The sequence below is a fragment of the Anser anser genome, assembly GCF_964211835.1.
Source record: "Anser anser genome assembly, chromosome: 14".
NCBI lineage: Eukaryota > Metazoa > Chordata > Aves > Anseriformes > Anatidae > Anser > Anser anser.
The window spans coordinates 16,708,947-16,727,527 of NC_139735.1; the positions used below are offsets into that span (position 1 = coordinate 16,708,947).

The 18,581-nt window shown below is 39.7% G+C and overlaps 1 protein-coding gene across 32 annotated transcripts in view; it reads right to left on the minus strand.

Annotated features, from left to right (window-relative positions):
• The window catches only part of TENM2 (teneurin transmembrane protein 2), a 1,465,234-nt gene that overhangs the window by 843,197 nt on the left and 603,456 nt on the right, over nucleotides 1–18,581 (minus strand). The window contains exon 1 of one of the 32 annotated variants that reach the window (XM_083799321.1): nucleotides 2,004–2,120. The exons of the other annotated variants lie outside the window; for them this stretch is intronic. The gene's annotated coding sequence lies outside the window, so the exon portion shown is untranslated. Of the gene's footprint in view, nucleotides 1–2,003; nucleotides 2,121–18,581 lie in introns of those variants that run through there. 32 annotated transcript variants of the gene reach the window in all.

Here is an 18,581-nt window from a genome sequence, read left to right on the forward strand (position 1 = left end):
AGGAGGAGAAAGAAAACAATCGTCCCGCCTTTACTGTGCTTCATTTGGGTGGGTAGCGCTTGTGCTAGCTTTAGCATTAAGATCATTACTGATAATTGAGCCACTGCAAAGTCAGCAACATCACAAACTAAACCAGGTACAGTACATTCAAAAACTATGGTAATGCTATGAACTTAAAGTGACTAAAAGTCAGCTCCCCCCCCCCCCCCCCCAAATACAAAAGTTGGTGTTATGGAAAATTAGAGATTTAGAAACACTTTTACAGTTAGGAATAATATATGGAATCCTCTTAGAATGTGGCTCACTGCATATTTTCTAGGGACCCTTAGCTGTTTGAAAAAAGAAATCAAGTATTGGATAATGGATGCCACACATCACAGCTACAATCCTGACATCGTGAATCAAAGTCTTGTTTCAGATAACAGCATTGTTTATGTGTACGCTGTTCACATGACTTCAGAAGATAAATGAAAAACTGCTTATAGAACAACTCTATGAAGGATCTCTGGATTGTGATAGGTAAAGAACAAGGGAATGTGACCTGATCCCACTTTGTTGCAGTGAGATTGCAGCTGTGAGCAGTTTTGAACAATTGACCTGTAATCATGGTTATTTCTTTCAGGTGAGAAAATGACAGCGCAGCTAAGAGAAAGCTAAGAAATTATCACATTCTATTTGTATTAATACAGTCACAACTCCCACTGATTAGCTTTGACCAGAGTTGACTTAGCAGCACAAAGTATTAAAATTCTCACTCAACCTTGCCTTCAATGATCTTTTAGTTTTACTTAGTAACCTTGCTTTTCAAAGGCTGTGGCCTATTTGGAAATATTTGTTTGCCTATCTGGAGATGATATGAACATGCCACGGTATACTCAAGCTACAAAAATGCGTCTAGTAACACAATACAAGCACAATACATTTGACCCCACACAGTCATACACTATAACCAAACAATACCATTTTAGCTAAACTAGTTGAGGATCTCAAGAGAAGAATCCAAGCACCACAGCCTTTTAATTTTATTTCTTAGCAGAGACTGTACCTAGAATTCATAATTACTTACTGTTTCAGACCATCAAACCTATATTTGGTGTTTTGTTTTATGTTGGGTCATGTTCTCTCAAGGCATTCAGTTTTATTTACAGAAGTCTTACCACTCGCATTTCTTACTTGTGGCATCACAGCCACCAGCCTTAAAGATGAGGCAATCACTGCAACTGACAGAGCGATGCAACCAAATTTTAAATGTTAAAAAGGTTCCTCTAATGGTTTCTAAAATAATAGTGGAAGGCAGAAGATCTCTTCAGAGATAATATATGGTATTTACAGTAAGAAGGCATTTACATTCATTATCTAACATAATAGGAAACAGTATTTATAGAGAAAAAGAAAAAAAAATAGTATTATGTACATCACATACAGACACTAGTTAAGCTTAACTGCATCCTTGATGTATGTATCAGTATTCTCCATCTCATAGATTGCAAAATTGGCACAATTCCAGCAAGTGTTATGAAAATTAAAGAATTCAAACAAAGCTTCCTCATCTGAATGGTTACTGAACAGCAAGTAATTGAGGCAGGGTGAAAGCAAGCGTTTGTTTCAATTTTAATGAACATATACTTTGATCAAAATACTGTAAGAACTCAGCGCTTTCTGAAAAATTTGAGTGAATCAGGGCCTCAAAACCTATTTCTTATGCACTATTAGAATACAGTGATATGTGGATTTATAGTTGAATCGCTGCTTTAAAAAAACACTTTTGTTTGTATGCATATAGATACATATACATATATAATACCAATAAGACCATACAGGGACAGTGTTCTGAAATGGACAAGCAGTACAAAAGCCAAAAAATAAAAATTAAAAAAACAAGAAAAAGAAAACCAACAAAAAAGAATGGAACTCTGAACATGTACTTATCCATTTTACAGGAAACGCATCAAAATTCAGATCACACAAAGTTTAAAAGTGTAACATGATACCTGTATACGTACCACTTATAAGAAGGTTATTATTTGTTCTGTGTTCCTATCCTAGGTGATCAGATGGTTGTCTGCTACAATACAACCCGTCAGGGTATAAGCTCCATTGTAACCAGTAAAATAACAGTTTGCAGCCAACTTATAAAAAAAAAAAAAAAAAAAAAAAAAAAAAAAGGAATTAATTTATATCAGACTCCCAACTGTGATTAGAATGTCAGTTACAGCTGCTGCCTTGTTATAACACCCCCACACTCCTTACTCACAAGGACAAATTCAATGAGAGAAATGCCCTGCATTCATTGTGTAATTATCAATCTCACACACCTTGGAAACGGAGTACAGCTCCAACATGTGTATGACTAAAAACATTATTGTAAGATTATGGTCTGGAACAATAAAACAATTTCCTATTGTAGCTAATAGGCTATCATAACTGGAAACAATTATCATATAAAACCTTTACTTTATCTTGACTTTTGTAGAAAGATTTATCAGTGGAAAAAATGATATGATTCAGATAAGTTGAAAAAAAAGCAAAAAGGAGTCAAATGCTGGAAGAGGAGGGCCAAGAACCTGCTTGTGAATTGGCAGGCTGCCGGAAGCACCTCTGGTGGGGAATACGCAACTTTAATCTTTATTATGGAATGATCACAAATGGACTGTTTCAGAATACCATCTGTTCTCACTGAAGCATTGGATCAGCAGGCTGCACGCTTCAGTCTGTCCTTCACCTTGCTATTGGGATTTTCAGCACAGCTTCCATTTTGGGAAGGGAGGGTGTCGCTCAGTGGAATGCTGGTGGAAGCTCTAGTAGCTTTTTTTTTTTTTTTTATCTTCCTATTCTTGTGGTGTCTTTATTTCGACTTTCTGTATTTCTCTGATGTAAGCTCCAGCTAAAATGCTTATAGCAAAAGAGCATTTGCTTCTGATTCCTATTTTCCCTTTGCAAAAAAAGTGTTGCTACCAGCAGCAGTGTCCAGATGAGCTCTTACCAGACCAGTGTTCTTCCCAGCAAGCCTTCTGGCATATCTCACTGTTTAGATGTCTGTCTCTGTATCTGCATAGCATGTGTATGAACAGATATGAATTTACCATTTATTCCAGATGTTAACGTATAAAACACGATAAGGAAATTGTTGGCATAAATAGAGTGCAAAAGGATTTGACTGACTTCAGCACTATCCATCGCTGTGTAGAGGGCACTGTGCTGCACAGCTGGCTAAGCCACTGCAAAGCCATTAGCCTACCAGCAATTAATTGATGATCCTTTTTCTCATCTGGCTAGATATGCAATATTGCAACTGGACATGTTCATGGGTTATCAGCACTCCCAGGAGGCGGCAAACAGATGAAGCAGGAACAAATCTTTTTTATTGAGACAAAGATTCAGAAAATCTTTCAGCAATTAAAAAATTGTATAAAGGAGAGAAGATCTGTCAGCAAAGTAGAACATAAAGACACCAAGAAATGGAGAGGATGTAACGGTTAGTATAATTTGGCTAACCTGTAATTTTCTCCTCTGAACACAACCAGTGGCAGTTTGGCATGCATGTACCATGATGGGGCCTGTGACCATATGGGCTAAATGTTGTCTGCAAGTTACTAACTAGATGGAGACAGACTGGCCTCTAAAATTTGGTCTTTGGATAAATATATTTTAACGGCATGTGTTGCAAGTCCTAACCAATGCTTTTGCAAAGATTAATCATTTCAAGTTTTGTAAATATTTTATCTCAGTGTGAAGAATGATTTCTCAGCAGAAGAGAAAACAGCAGAAAATGAAGCATACTATACCTACACAAGCTGCCATCTTTCAGAACTGGGTACCCAAACACACCAGAAAAGTATTTTGAGAAACTCAGCATTACCGAAGTATTTAGCCAGCAATAGGATGTTCTCCCCATGCAGCAAGAAGCTCTCTTGTGGCAACAAGCTACACTGTAGGAAGGAATATAAAGGATTTGGGAAATACTTTCTGAGAGTCACTATTAAACCAGCAAGAACCTGAGAAACACAAAGTGGCTTAACCCAAAATATATTTGTGGAAAGACTAGAGAAGTTCAGTACATATTCCATTTTCACTTCTTCCACTGCAAGCTTTGCAGCATAAAAATATCTTGGTTGTGTTAGAATCTAGTCTTCCTGACTTTGATCCCCAGAAATGTTAAGAAAGCTTTGGTTTTGGAGAATAATACCAATGTGAAAATCTATCAGCTGATAAATCCTCTTACATATCAAAAGAAACAAGATCTGGCTATACAAACTAACATGCGGTTTTCTGAGAAGCTTTCATATTGGAGGGAGGAGAGGGAAAAAGAACGTAAACAAAGGCAAGATAGTTTTGCACCAAATTTTCAGCATTTGAAGAATGAAGAACACAAAACTACTAGTTATTTCTTAAAATCTTAATTAAGCTCAAATCGCCTACTACGGCATTCCTGTAACAAACAGGAAGTTTTTTTAAAAAATCATGACCATTTTAAATAAAAAAATAAAAAATAAAAATGCAGAGTCGGTTTTGCTGCCTCTGAAGTGAATATTTCTTTCTTTCTCTTTTGAGTAAGAAGAATAAGCCTTGCCTTTAGCCATGAAAAAGTAGGTAAATTTTTAAATAAATCATCTTCTTGATAAAATGAATAAATGTGAACGTTCTCTGTTATGTTTCCATAGTTTTGCAATTTTATTGAAGATTCAGGGATCACTACCCTATCAGGAGATGGAAGAAAGGATGTTTTTCTGTTCCCTCTCTCCCTCTCTTATCACTCCCCCCACTTCCTCTCCTCTTCTCCCCCAAATCAACATCACAGTAAAGGAAATTGGAAATCATTTCAGGACTGGATTATTGATCTGGTTGATAAGCAGAATTAGAGCCTACTTTCACATTTCTTAAATGCAAAAATCTTTAGAAAAATCATTCTCAACAGAATGACATTTTTATTTTTTTCCTTGTGACCTCAAAATCCAGTATCTGTCTGCACAAAAACCAATGTACTATTGTCAACATGCATACTTACTGCTGAGTGTGTAATTAAATTATTCTGACAGCATTTCTACCACTTTCTCTTACTAAGTGAGCTTGTTGTATTCATTAAGACAAACTTTGGAATAAATAACATGCCAACAAAATCCTAATTTGCAAAGGCTATAAGAAATTACTTTAGTCTCTTACTAATGTGATTACGAAGGATGATGTTCTAAGTACATTTTTTCCTCAAAGAGAATTTTAAAGCAGATTCTTGTTTAAAGCTGGGAGTACTCTTCTGAAGCTGTCCTTGTGCTATGCATACAATGACAAACAGAAGAAGGCCTGGGAGGGAGGTGAAAGTATTAAGTACTGGGAGTGAAAAAAGATTTTAATAGATTTAAAAAAAAAGAAAAGTCTATAATTTACAGTATATATTAAAGGATGAAAATCAAACAATAAAGAAGATTCAACAGACTGTTCTTTTACAACTAAAAGAAACATGTAAATCTTATTTCTCATTGGCTGAACCATTCAGAGTCCATCTTCATTTAGTACACAGTCCGCAAGATTAGAGGAAAAATCTTGGTTTAAGTGGCCAAGTTTGTCGGAGCTTTAGTCAGTCAGGTCTGTCAAGTCTGTCACTGACTTCAGTGATTTACGTAACATCTGACTGAAAATTTTTCTTCATTACCACATCAATTCACCTGCTCCAGGTTCTGGGGAAGGCAACTACTCTCATGTCATCCACCCAGCTCCCTCAGAGCTCAGCGGTGGGGCTCGGTATTGCTGAAGATGAACCACGGCACTGTTCCAGCAAGAAATGTGGTGGCTTCCAAAGGACTGCACAAATGCAGTGTGTGCAGCGATCTTCATGGCAGCAGGTCTGATCCATACTAGTCCCTGAACTGAATGAGCAGTTTGTACAAAACATGCCTGAATTTGGAGTCTTTTTGTAACACCGCTCTCAACTATAAATTTCTCCCTGTGATTGCAACATTGGCTGGATTCATATTACGTTACCTTGTTTGGGGGATTAAATTGCTATAAGGCAATTGAGAGAATTCAGGATAAAATGTGATTTAAACATAGACAATTTCTAAAGAAATCTCATGAGATTATCAGATCTCATTGAGCATCAATGCTGATGGACCAAAGGAAACTGAGCTGTGCCATACGGAATATGATTTGGAGCAGTTTGCAGCACTAGTATGTTGAAACTTTTAGGAACTGTAGTGGGAGAAAAAGCCAACTGCTGACACACTAACATGCTAGGAGGTGAGCTAGGATGGGAAGCTAATGTATGAATTAAAGACTGTGCTTTCTAATACAATAACATACAAGTGTCCTACAATATAGAAAGCAACCTGCCTTGCTATCAGAAAGTGCCCTTGGTTTAAGAAGCAGCTGTTATGCCTAAACTTAGGGAAAGGACATTCTTGAATGTGATAATGACATTTTAAGGTCTTGCAATCATTAAATAAAGAAATATTAATAAAAGAAAGCTTTCTGAAATTAGATGATGCTAGATTATTTTTTAATCTAGCTTAGCCCCTTTATCCTCTTCATGCACAGCTGTACAAATGCTTGTAGTAGCAGAGAGCAAAAAAACTGAAATGAAATGCCAGCTTGGAAAACAGGAGAAGGACAGAAACTACTTTACTGAGTAGCAGTGCTGAAACTGTGACCTAAAACTCTTTATTAAAACCATCAAGTCCTTTTCATCTTGTGCAACATATCTGAAATCAGCCAGAGGTAATGCTGACTATCCTTGAATTCATCCTGTGTTATGCTTATGGAAGCTTAATTAAATTAACTGTTTAGGGTGCACATGCTCATAACAACTTACTGTACTCTTTGTTTAAAAAGAAAGGAATCATTTTGCTTTGGAGATACATGCTTTAATCAGCTGCACAAGTGATCTCTAGAATAAAGGAATTTTAGCAGATTATTGACTATAGTTATTTAAGTCAGCTCTGTAATTTAAAATTCCAAGAGCATTCACCAATGCCCTTAAATTAACCACATGGGTCACCACTGTATGTGTTACAGTGCACATTCCCATTTCTCTGAATGCCTCTGCACCTCCATCCCATAAGGGACAGATAACTTTTCACCTCCATCACTATAATACATACGCATTACCATAGTATCAAGCCCAAAACCAAGATTTGTTAAATATGCTTTCTTTTAAAATTATTCAAACTCTTTCTCACCCAATTTAATCATTGTGTTCTCCTTCTCAGTGCATAAATATGACCTCCCAGCTTTTACTAGCTTGGAAATAATATGGGACAAACTTCAATGTAATTAGTTGGGGAGTTAACTTTTTTTTTTTTTCTTTTTCCATCAGGAATGATTATGAAAAAAAAAATCCCCCTGCCAGCAGTGCTTCCATACCAGTATATTCACTTGCTCATGGATCTTTCAATTCTGCAGGGCAAAGGTTTCCACAAAACTGTACAGTTACACTTATTCCAAACATTGTACATTTCAAGTGAGTACACATCTACAGTCTCTTTGCACTATTCACTGTAGCATATGCTAACTATTCTGCTCATAGGCTAGCAATAAAGGTACGTATCTCCAAAGAAGCCTGCAGCTTGCTAAAACATGTTTGCATGTGACACATAGATACTTACTTCTCAAAGCCACTTAACAAGAAATTCCTTGCTCAAAAATTACATACAGTGAAATTTATGTATGTACAATGTAATTTAATAAAAGATCTCAAACTGGTAAAACAGAGGGAAGGCTGCTGAATGTCCCTCTCTTTCCTGACAGTTTGCAGGGAGCCTAACACAGAGCACCAAATGAACATGCAACCTTCTGGACTATGCTAGAATTGCTTTCTGAACATGAGCTCTGGTCTCTGCCACTTGAATATCAATACTAAGACAAATTGTTTTAACCAGTTAAAATAATCTAAGCTTTAATCAACGAGTGCTGAAGGACAGTTAGTTTCTTTGCTTATCCTCTACATTATTTCAGACAGTTTGGAATCAAGTGCTTAATATGAAACAATTCATTCTTTTAAACTTGTCATGCAAGAAGTATTCCAAGGGCCTTATTATCTGAAATTACAGGCTGCGGTATTGATGAGGTAAAGGCCTTTACTCAGCCCCATGGAATTACAGAGGACAGACATTGAAGACCCATCAAGGGAAGCTTTGCCTAACCCTGTTTTGAATTACATAAAATACCCGCTGCTGCAAAACAGCTCTCAAGACTTCTTAACTTGTCAGTTTTGCTTATCCATTCACACAGCAGATGCCACTGGTTTCCATTAGGACTGGGTAGTGTATCCTGTCACTAGACAGCAATTCCTCTGGTTGATTATAAACGAATGGTGCTGATGGGCTCTGAAGGAAGTTTCATTAGTCCTGTCCATACCAGAGGAAACTTTAATTCTTTTTGAAAAGTGTTTTCTAACATAGCTGAACTGTGTTAGCAAAACAAATTAGCTTGTCCTGGGTACTCCACTAACTGCTTTCAGGGGAACGTTCTCCTCCCGATGAAGTCAAAACCAAAGCCCTATTGCATTTCAGGGCTCGAGATTTAACTCTAAGTATTTCTGACAGTGTTGTCAAGGAGAAGCATCTGAGAAATGTGTTTCACTCCACAACACCCACTCTGACACCTAAGAGAGTGAACATACCTCTTGATGTATTTGCTGGGTAGGTGCCAATATATCAGAGGTGCATAAACTTGGTCTCAAACTTCATTCTTAACATAAATCATTTGTATACTGCAGCATAAATTCAATCTTAAGAGCAGTGGTGGCTTTTTATTTCTCTGTCACTGATGCTGAAGTTTGGAAGCAGTGAGAAACAGGGAAATATTGTGAATACAAGATTTTGAACTATATTGAATAATTAGGCAATGAGCTTATTCTTTACATTTCCCTGGTTTGATAGGACTATTTCCAGTGCAGGTACCTCATGGAATGCCTCAAGAGTGACTCAAAAGGATAATATCACAGAGGAACAAACACAGAGGAATCTTCAACATTTTTTTCCAATCCGACCATCAATTTGAGTGTAGTGATAACACGGTGGAAATGGTTATGTGTAGCTGACTTTCAGGGATGTATTTGTATAAGGAACATGTAAATCAGGGTTTATATTTTACAAAACAGAATTAAAAAAAAATAAAATACAATTAATTTAGATAAATTATATAATAATTGACTTTTGATATAATCATTGCAATAGAATGTTGTGTTTTATGAGATCATCTTTACAGGTTATACAGATGATCATAAAAATCTCATTCAGAACTACTTGCTTATTGGCTATTCCAGAAAATATGGAGGACATCTAGCTCACAAAATATTTTTTGGAGGATGGAGATAATTTAGAGAGAGCCAGAGAGACAGTGCATCAACACTACTTTCTTCCAAAATGTAGAAATTCTGCAAGACAAAAGCATTCTTGCTGTTGTTCCTGAAAGACAGGAGAGTCTGTATTTATCTCCATTTTAGTATGACTAAGGGCTATTACTGGACAATTACATTTTCCATAATTCAAAAAACACCAGTTTCTTCTAAGACCTTTTTTTGTTGCAAGTACAATGACAAAGTACCAGTGTCAAAAATTTACAGTGTATTCAATTAATACAAAAGCAAGCAACCAGACAAAGATGGAGATATTATGTTCTGTATATGTGCCTGTCTAAATATATGCTACACAACAGCAACGTGAAGTTCTTTCAAATCCAAACAACATGTTTACTAAAACATAAATGTATGAAGCAGTATGCTGATCTTACGAGGATGATTCAGAAAATCCCTTATTGGTAATAAACAATTTATGTGTCCATGAAGTGTCCATGAAATAAACAGAAGACACAAATCCATGGCAAATTTTAAGACCAAGAAACAACCAAAACTCAGAATTCAGACTGTAAAATAAATAATAAACCTCCCATTTCCTTTGGCAGGACTGAGATATCTGTCTAAAGACTCATTTCTAGATCATCTCTGTTCACTGAGATAAAAGGCTGTATGACAGGTATGGTACCATGTCATCTCAGTTTAAGAAGAAAAGAAAAAATGAAAAGACTGAATGGGACACCGCCTAAAAACTTTAAGGCCATCTGTGATTTCTCAGTAGCATGAAGTGGAATGCAAATATTCCTCCCAAAAGAATAAAGATAACTAAATCAGTTGCACAACTGCACAACTCAAAGCCCTCTAAGATACTGCTATTTCAACGTGAACACTTTCTGAAAGGGGATGAAAGAAAAAGTTGGTTAACTCATTCTGTTCATTTTGCGGATTCACATTTTCCTAGTCAAGCCCGAGCTCAAACATGAGGTTCCCAGCGCTGTGAAAAGATGAGAATTTTCACAGTAAGAAAGGTACAGTTGACAGAAAGAAGGAAGTCTCATTACACAGCCTGTTCTGGGAGGTTTTCCAATCCAAGTTTTGGAAATGAAAGACATGTACATAATGATTTATTTCAGAACTTGTGGTTAGTCACCATAACAAACGTAAGAACATTTGTAAACTACCTGTCTGCAGAAAATATCATCCTAAGACGTGCTTGGAAAAGTATTGACCTGCTACCTCTTCTATTTGACAAGGCTAACAGATAGAAAGAATGGAAATGAGCTTTAATGACTGTTTCAGAACTAGGAAGGTAGTAATGAGTATGGTATTGTTATGATCATGAGAATTTTTGGTAAGTATATATACTCCTATTGGAAGCATTACTCTGGCTTACTGTAATGAAATTCAATTCTGTAACATCAGTGTTAGAAACCATTCAGAATTCATGTTAGAATATTAAAAAGTATGATTTTTTATAAAATGAAACTTTTTCTTAGGTCAGCTGGGCAAAAAGTTTTACCAATGTGACATTATTATACAGCAGCAGGCAACCAAATCAAGACTGACTTACAGTACTCAACGGAACTCTCACAAATTTTACTGTATTTGGTGAATCTTTAGCTTCATTGCAGAGTTATCCATTCATTCTGGTCAGACAATACCATTAAAAAGTAAAATAACATAGGCGAAACCCTGTGAGAATACAGCATGCATTTGAATACAAAATAAAAATGCATGTACTACTCCATTCAGATTCACAGTAGTGGCAAATTGTCCTAATAAATCAGTATTTCATTTAGAAATATATAAAGCTGTAGCTATCATAAGGAAATACATTTTTTTAGTTGCAGGAAGTGTCTAGTTATGCGTCTAGCTTCAGTAAACTTCCAGCACACTTCTGCATATCAACAAGGGATATAGATTAACATACTTCCATTTGCCAGTTTACTGCAAAGCAGACGTATGATCCAATCTTTAGAAGGTGGCTCACTCGAAAATCTAATCTCACATTCGTATAGCAAGTCCTAATGAGCCTGCTAGGAGTAAACAAATTAGTCTCCAGGATGTATTATGCATTAATTAATCAGACTAATAGTATTATGAAATGTGTAATAGATGAAAATTAGTTCCAAGTACAGTATTTGCATTGAAGAACGAACATCGAAGAATTAAAGCATAATAAAAGTATTCTCAAATTTCTACCACTGTCAGCTAAATCACCTGTACTTAATTAATGACATATATTTCTCTTCCATTTAACTCCATGTTTTGGTGAGACAAATTACCATTTTTTTTCATGCTGTTTTATTCTTTACTGCCATGTTAAATTCACTTTTAGAAAAATTACTGTTGGTAATCATGTGACACATCTAACCTTGTACTGACCCGACTATAACAGTTCAGCATGTGGCATATAAAGTCATATCAATCCAAGAGTACCACTCTTACTGCAGTTCTCTAACAAAAGAATGCATTTGGCCCTAAGCAGAAAACCTGAAAAGCATTTTTCTTCTTAAAAAAATGTACGCTGTAGTGAAAGACCTGCAGTTTCTAGATGAAACATGAAGATGAAGAAGCTCCCTAACAGGGAAATGCAGTGTATTTGTTCCTCTTTCTTCCTTCTTGATTAGGAATGATCTAAGTTTTAAAAAGACACTGGAAAAGATCCCGCAGAAGAGATAAGATTTTTAAATAGATATGTTGTACATGCTTGTATCTACTTCCATTGACAGGCTGCCACCATCTTTTACTTGACATGACTGTAATGCCTTAACCACTGGTGCCAGTAAGGGCCACACTCCGTCAGGTCTTATTCGAATGCTATCCAAGCTCTGCTGAGTGTGGCACCTAGACAGACATAGATGAGAACAGAACAACATACAGGCAGAGACATACAGCGGTTTTCCTAATGTGAAAGAGTTGGGAAAAAGAGGCAGGAAGCACTAAACTCTTCATACTAACACAGACAGGCACATCGTGTTGATATTTCACTAAATGAACAGGTGTGTGTGCCAGTCAAAATCTTCCTTTAAGTGAAAATGGTGAGAAAAACAGAGCAGAGGCAGCATATACCTCTAAGAGAGGCATGACTAGAATCATCAGGTACTTTAATTTGTCATCAGTCAGTTTTACTTCTGCTGCTTTCAGTCTTAACTACCTCTTAAATAAGTCTTATTAACCTGCATTTTGTTTCTTTCTTTAGTAATATGAGATAATGCCTGTAGGAGGAGGACGAGAAGCAAATGCTCCAATCATTAATTCTGTCCGGAACTCTAAATGTAAATATATCCACTTACCTAGCAGCCAGCCCCAGACTTCATTTCAGTACAACTAGCTTACAGCTATGCCCAAATCTGATGTAGCATTACAAATCAAAAAGGAAAATTAACAGAAGGCCAGCTTCTGTTCTAAGTCATGTCCTAATTATCAGTGGCTGTGGAAAGGGATCATTTACAGCAGAAACATTTGCTGTTGTTTTCTCTCCAGAATAACCTGTAGTAATATGCAGGCTGCCTTTCTTACCTGAGCCTCCCGAGGAGATTTCAATATCCAGCTCAGTCAGCATTTTCCCTGCAGGTAGCTGAACTCTGACTAAATTCAGTTTCTGACAAACACCATCTCTCTTCACAGCAGATAGCATAATTCCCCTTTAGGAAAGGCCTGTCTGTCCTACTACAGTCAGACGATACCGCCTTTCCTAAAGACGGGAGAGACGCAAAGCCAGTCAGAGTCCTAGGACCTTTTTATACACAGAAGATTTCCTCAAACACAAAACAAAATCATTTTTCCCTACAGTCACCTTTTCAAACTCAGTTCTCAGCAGTATTGCAGCATTAAAGCAACTGAAGTGAACCTCAAGGCCACTTATGCAGAGCAGAGGCAGAGCACCACTGCCTTTCCCTATTTTTTTTCCCTGATGTCAACACACAACCCCAGGGGGAGTCAGAATGAGAATCGTGTGTTCACCTTGAAGACAGAAATACATCCTCAAAGCTGTTATGGCTGCCAATCAGCATGGGAAGCATTCAGCAGCAATATTAAACAGAAAATTCTCACAGACACAGCTAAGCATAAGGAAGTCAACTCCTATGCGCTTTCCACGGGAACTGGATGCCTAACTGCCTTTGTGTCTCTGAAAATCTGCTTCTCAGTGATGAAACCTGCCTGAGAATGGCAAATATTTCAGCTACCATTACTCTTGTTTACAGTTTTCCATTTTATTAAGCACAGGTCATGAACATTGCACATTGCATGGTTGTAATACCAGCAGATTTTAATGGCAGTGTTTCATTCATTCAAGTTTTATTACAGTGTACAACTGAACATTGTCATAATAATCAAAATATTTTTACACAGTACCCTAAAATATGAACTTGGATTATTACAAAATACGATGAATGCAATAAAAAACTAGTTTGAACAAATTAACATTTGGGTTCCCCACTTGATCAGAACATACAGCTGCACTGAGAAGTCAGTTCAAAGCACAAAGAAGCATCTGTGATGAGGCAGAACACACATGCAGCACAGACCCCAGACAGCTCCGGGAAAAAGCTCTCTCTGCAACTGCAGTGCACGCAAGAGAAGGCAATGCAATCGCAGACTTTCAGCCATACAGCCAACAGCCATGCACAGGCCTGCCTTCCTACAATGCAAAGCTCTCTTGCTCTTGTCCAACTCCACTGCCTCCACAGAAATTGTAGCTGGTTTACACCAGAGAATAGCTAGAATCAGACCCTCTCACAAGCAGAGCTGTGTAAACACAGGTCAGAGCAGAGTCAGCTGCTAAGCAGTGTAGCAGGGCTGACTCCAATAAACAGACAGCAAAATCATGAAGAGCCTGGAAAACTAGCAGCCAGATTTCACATGGCACCCTTAATTCCATGGAGAGACAGTACACTGATTTCCGAACCAAAGCTCAACAAGGTTTGGAGCAAGAATAAAACCAGAGCTCAAACTGAAGTTCTGAGAACAGCCTAAGCATCCCATAATTAGTCGTCAACATTTAAGCTTAAGCTAGGCTTTTGGCAAGAAAAAAAACTATTAACTTAAATCCTATCTGCTATTGACTTGGGAGGAACGTATATTAGTGGAAAAGGCGACTTTTAGCACAGTCTGAAATAAGCAGAATAGCTCTTGCATTAAATCACCCTGTTATTTTAAGAAAAGGTTAATTTGTACAACAAATTGAGCTTCATTAGGGACTAATTGACTGGAAAATTTTCTTTAAAAATGTCTTTTAATTATACAGGTGAAAAAAAAAAGATCTTTTGAAAGCACTTTTGTAATTAAAAATCATCCTTGATCAATTTCTTTTAACATTTAGTCAAGAAAAAAATACCTCAGAAAGGTTTAGCCAAGAGTTGAGTGTCATATTCTGTACCACTGATATAAATATAATGGGATAAATATATTGAAATAATCCAAAAGGAAATCCTTAAGAAAGTTCAACCTGCTGGAGCAAAACACAAAATATTTTCTCTGCTGGGGCTGGAGTGATTCAGCAGAGATTGAATTCAGAAATGTAAAACGAATGCCCAAGGCAGCAACACTCCTCTCACTAAGAAGTGTGCTCCTCCAAGAGGTGCTTTGCTCTCCTGCTCTCCACCACGTCCTGCAGTGCCCATGGAAGTCCCTCCTTGGGGACTCCAGTCAAGTCAGGTCACGTCACGTGGGCAGTGGCAAAAACTTGTGACTGCTTCTTCCCTGCCTCCTCCCAAATGGCAGGAAAGGTAAGGGCAGTCCCTACCCTGTGACCACCTCACCATGCCACCAAAGAGAAAGCCTAGGAAAGGTAAATCCTTTAAGGCCCAGCCTCTTTAAATATGTTGCTTACTAACAGGATTTTTTTCTTAAATACAGCAAAAACGTCACCATGTATTTGTGTAATTGTAATGTAGTAATTTCCCTGCAACCAAGGCAAAGGGTAAAGATGGATTGAGAGGGCTTTAAACTAGGTAGGAAGGGGGACGGGGACGGGGATGGGGATGGAATAAGGCTTGTTAGAGGTATACGAGGGGGAACGGTGTCAAGGCCTGGGGAACTGGCAATGGCCCAGCTGAAGTGCATCTACACTAATGCACGCAGCATGGGTAACAAACAGGAGGAGCTGGAAGCCATCATGCAGCAGGCAGGCTATGACTTGGTTGCCATCACTGAAACGTGGTGGAACCACTCTCATGACTGGAGTGCTGCAATGACTGGCTATAGGCTCTTCAGAAGGGACAGGCAGCACAGAAGGGGTGGTGGTGTGGCTCTCTATATTAGAGAGTGTTTAGATGTTGTGGAACTTGAGGCTGGGAATGATAAGGTTGAGTCCCTATGGGTTAGGATCAGTGGGAAGGCCAACAAGGCAAGCATCCTGGTGGGGGTCCGTTACAGACCGCCAAACCAGGATGAGGAGACGGATGAGGAATTTTACAGGCAGCTGGCAGAAGCCGCGAAATAGTCAACTCTTGTTCTTGTGGGGGACTTTAACTTCCCAGACATATCCTGGAAGCACAACACAGCCCAGAGAAAGCAGTCTAGGAGGTTTCTGGAGAGCGTGGAAGATAGCTTCCTGACGCAGCTGGTTAGAGAGCCTACCAGGGGAGGTGCCCCACTAGACCTTCTGTTCACAAACAGAGAAGGACTGGTGGGAGATGTGGTGGTCGGGAGCTGTCTTGGGCAGAGTGACCATGAAATGGTAGAGTTCTCTATTCTTGGCGAAGCCAGGAAGGGGACCGGTAAAATTGCTGTCTTGGACTTCTGGAGGGCAGACTCTGAGCTGTTCAGGGCACTGGTTGGTAGAGTCCCCTGGGAGGCAGTTCTGATGGGCAGAGGAGTCCAGGAAGGCTGGGCACTCCTCAAGAAGGAAATCTTAAAGACTCAGGAGTGGTCTGTCCCCACATGCCCAAAGACAAGCAGATGTAGAAGAAGACTGGCCTGGCTGAACAGAGGAAGAGGCTAGAGCTTAGGAAAAAAAAAGAGGGTTTATGATCTTTGGAAAAGAGGGCAGGTGACTCAGAAGGATTATAAGGATGTTGTAAGGATGCGTAGGGAGAAAATTAGAAAGGCCAAAGCTCATCTGGAGCTCAATCTGGCTACTGCTGTTAAAGACTACAGAAAATGTTTTTATAAATACATTAACATAAAAAGGAGGACTAAGGAGAATCTCCATCCTTTACTGGATGTGGGGGGAAACTTAGTTACAAAAGATGAGGAAAAGGCTGAGGTGCTTAATGCTTTCGTTGCCTCAGTCTTTAGCAGCAAGACCAGTTGTTCTCTAGATACCCAGTACCCTGAGCTGGTGGAAGGGGATGGGGAGCAGGATGTGGCCCTCACAATCCACGAGGAAATGGTTGGCGACCTGCTACAGCAGTTGGATGTATGCAAGTCGATGGGGCCGGATGGGATCCAACCGAGGGTGCTAAGAGAACTGGTGGAAGACCTGGCCAAGCCGCTTTCCATCATTTATCAGCAGTCCTGGCTATCAGGGGAGGGTCCCAGTCGACTGTCGGCTAGCAAACATGACGCCCATCTACAGGAAGGGCTGGAAGGTTGACCCGGGAAACTATAGGCCTGTTAGTTTGACCTCAGTGCCAGGGAAGCTCATGGAGCAGATTATCTTGAGTGTCATCACGCGGCACTTGCAGGGCAACCAGGCGATCAGGCCCAGTCAGCATGGGTTTATGAAAGGCAGGTCCTGTTTGACGAACCTGATCTCCTTCTATGACCAAGTGACGCGCTTGGTGGATGAGGGGAAGGCTGTGGATGTGGTCTACCTTGACTTCAGTAAGGCTTTTGACACCGTTTCCCACAATATTCTCCTCAAGAAACTGGCTGCTCGTGGCTTGGACTGGCGTACGCTTCTTTGGGCTAGAAACTGGCTGGGTAGCCGGGCCCAAAAAGTCATGGTGAATGGAGTTAAATCCAGTTGGAGGCTGGTCACTAGTGGAGTCCCCCAGGGCTCAGTACTGGGGCCAGTCCTCTTTAATATCTTTATCGATGATCTGGATGAGGGGATCGAGTGCACCCTCAGTAAGTTTGCAGACGACACCAAGTTAGGTGCGTGTGTCGATCTGCTCGAGGGTAGGAAGGCTCTGCAGGAGGATCTGGATAGGCTGGACCGATGGGCTGAGGCCAACTGCATGAAGTACAACAAGGCCAAGTGCCAGGTCCTGCACCTGGGGCGCAACAACCCCAAGCAGCGCTACAGGCTGGGAGGTGAGCGGTTAGAAAGCTGCCTGGCAGAGAAGGACCTGGGAGTATTGGTTGATAGTCGGCTGAATATGAGCCAGCAGCGTGCTCAGGTGGCCAAGAAGGCCAACAGCATCCTGGCTTGTATAAGAAACAGTGTGGCCAGCAGGTCTAGGGAGGTGATTGTCCCCCTGTACGCAGCTCTGGTGAGGCCGCACCTCGAGTACTGTGTTCAGTTTTGGGCCCCTCGCTACAAGAAGGACATGGAGGTGCTCGAGCGAGTCCAGAGAAGGGCAACGAAGCTGGTGAGGGGTCTGGAGAACAAGTCTTACGAGGAGCGGCTGAGGGAGCTGGGCTTGTTCAGCCTGGAGAAGAGGAGGCTCAGGGGCGACCTTATCGCACTCTACAGGTACCTTAAAGGAGGCTGTAGAGAGGTGGGGGTTGGTCTGTTCTCCCACGTGCCTGGTGACAGGACGAGGGGGGATGGGCTAAAGTTGCGCCAGGGGAGGTTTAGGTTGGATATTAGGAAGAACTTCTTTACTGAAAGGGTTGTTAGGCATTGGAATGGCAATGGAAGGCTGCCCAGGGAAGGGGTTGAGTCACCATCCCTGGAGGTCTTTAAAAGACGTTTAGATGTAGAGCTTAGTGATACAGTTTAGTGGAGGGCTTGTTAGTGTTAGGTCAGAGGTTGGACTCGGTGATCTTGGAGGTCTCTTCCAACCTAGATGATTCTGTGATTCTGTGAATCCTTCAAAAAATATAGTCTTTATCTTCTGAAGATGCTATAATTGTGGATTTGAGCAATGCACAGAGACATTATTTACATAAATGGATGCTTACTTTCACAAGTGAAATAATGTGGGTTAACTGACACTTTTGCCACCTATAATCCTATTTTCACAATGAAAGGACCGATCATATGCTGTCCAAGGCTGAGAGAACAGTTACTGCAATTTCAGCAATACTCCAGTCTGGTTTACCTGATACAAAGCAGCTGCTCCATAGTTTCCATTTTTAAGGAACTTCCAGAATGAAACCAGGACTTGAAATCTCACTGATTTCATTCTCAGAGCTTCAAGTACTACTCCCACAGTCTGACTGAGGTCTGCTTCTTCAC